Here is a 2,257-nt window from a genome sequence, read left to right on the forward strand (position 1 = left end):
AACTGCAAACTGCCTGCTCCTCCTGTAGACATGCTGGTACTCCCCAGGGCAGGCAGGCTGGCATGGGGCTGGGCTCTGCGGGTATCTGCTCTCTCCAGAGCCCCGGCTTCCACAACTGGCGTGGTTATTTTCGGTGTTTTCCCTCTTTGTCATTCAAACACTTGTTATTCTGAGCAGTTCGGTGGTGGGGCAGGCGTTGCGTTGCTCTGTGTCCGTGCTTCCCTAGGGAGCAAATGTTGAGCCCCCCATTTGTACTCTCCTTTGGGTTCCTCCTCACCCACCATGTGTCTGTGAACCCCTTGGCCTTTGCTGCTGCCCTGGCTGAGCCCCCTGGGAGCAGCCAGAAGGGAAGGAGGAGGGAAGTGGATGGTTGAGCCTTTCCTGTGTTTTGGCGAGTCCTGTTTTCCTGCAGCTGCATCATTTAAAATGTGTTCAGGGCTCTCCCAAACACCCAGCACCAGAAGCGCTGCCCTTGGAAGGTGGCCTGAAGGGCTGTAGCTATTTAGACAGACAAAGAAAAGAAGAACTGAAGCTCTTACCCTTCCTCCCGTCACTCTCCCTTTTGCTCTTTCCCCTGTCCCTGCCAGCTCGCCAGCACTGGGAACAGCACCACAAGAGGCACAGAGAAGCAAGCTGGTGTCTCAGACAAGTCATGCTGGGTGCCAGCTCTGGGCTCCTCTGGCGATCAGATAGCAGAGGAGCAGCTGCGATGAAGCCCTCCTCTCCTCAGCTTCAGGGAAGAATCTTTTGGGGGCAGGAGACAGGCTTTTGAGGATGAGTCTCCTATAAATAAAACTAAACCCAGTCTAGGGGTCAGTAAAACATCTTTGTACCTGCTAAAGCTTCCAGATTTGCACTTGTTCAGGCTAAAACTGGAATATGGACAGGAACCGTTTCCTCCTGGAAACTTGCCGCTGGTTCTGCCTGATGTGTCCCTGCCATGCAGTACCTACAGCGGCAGCCCTTGACCTGCTGCTTCCAGGAATCTCAAGCCTGATATGGACCTTGCTGCGGAACGGATGCGGCTGACATTTAGCAGGAGTGCTAGTTCTCGTCAGAACAGTGCCTGGGGAGATACAACCTGCGCTCAACCATCCAGCCGACGCAACCTGCTGTTTTGCAAGCTCGGTCAGCACCTCACTTGGTTGAAGAAATGCTCTTGGCTAATACCTGGTGATGTTTCCCAGAAATGGCATGGGCAGGAAAGATATTTTGCTTGGCATATGCTGGCCTCAGTGCAACCTCTCCAGGGTTTTCTGGGCAGAAGAAAAGAACTTGGATGAGTTTGGAGTTAAGCTGGGTTTAGCCACACCACAAAGTCCATGAGCAGTGAGTGAACGGCGTAGAGGAGGCTCAGCCTCCCCCTCCTGCCAGCCCCAGTTGCAGAGACCTCTCCAGGTAAAAGCTATGCTCCGTTTCTTGTGATGCAGCAGAATCAGAAATATCCCAGCTGCAGGAGGCATACTTCCAGGATCCCCTTTGTGCAAAGATGTCGAGGCAATTTACAGTCCCAAGTCTATTTGGGGCTACCACCTTTAGTGCATTAATTTTACATATGGGCAAAGTGAGTTGTTTTTCATCTCTCCCTCGGCCGCAGACTTGTTGGCAGATCTGGGAAGAGGAAGCTGTGCTGCTCCCCACTCCTCTCCCCCCCACCTCCACCCCCCAGCTGCATCTGGTTGCATTTGGAATTTCAAGTGAGCGCTAGAGCTTTCTCTCAGCGTGATCATGCATTTTTTTTTGTTTCAGCCGCTACTTCACCACTCTTCTAAAGAGAACTCAACCACTTCTTTCTAACCAAAGTGAAGTTCAGGATTTGCTAAGAGCAAAGCATTTGGTTTGCCCAAAATACAAACGGCCGTTTACATCAAGGGCTGTAATTCATGGGGAATGCTAAGAGGCTTCAACCCCCGGCCCTGACCGCTCTGTCCCACGCCGGTTTGGGTTGACTCATTGCAGTCCTTTGGCACAAGCAGCGGAGCGCCCAGCTCTCTGGGGCAGAGCCGGAGGGGCTGGGCCAGCGCCAGGCAGACACATCCCAAATCCCAGCGCCGGGCTTGCGGGGCAGAACCCCGGGGCCACTAGTGTCCTTGCAGCGCCCAGGGCCGGAGCATGAGGTCCCTGCCCGGAGCTCCCTGGAGGCTGAGGGACGGGGACGTGGCGTGGCTGAGCGCCCAGGCTACTCCACCTCTGCGGCTTTCAGCCTCCTTGCGCGGCTGGAACGAGCAGCACCGGCACCTCATTGCATCCCCCCCCC

Source organism: Egretta garzetta, unplaced genomic scaffold (genome assembly GCF_000687185.1).
Source record: "Egretta garzetta isolate BGI_Z169 unplaced genomic scaffold, ASM68718v1 scaffold121, whole genome shotgun sequence".
Lineage (NCBI taxonomy): Eukaryota > Metazoa > Chordata > Aves > Pelecaniformes > Ardeidae > Egretta > Egretta garzetta.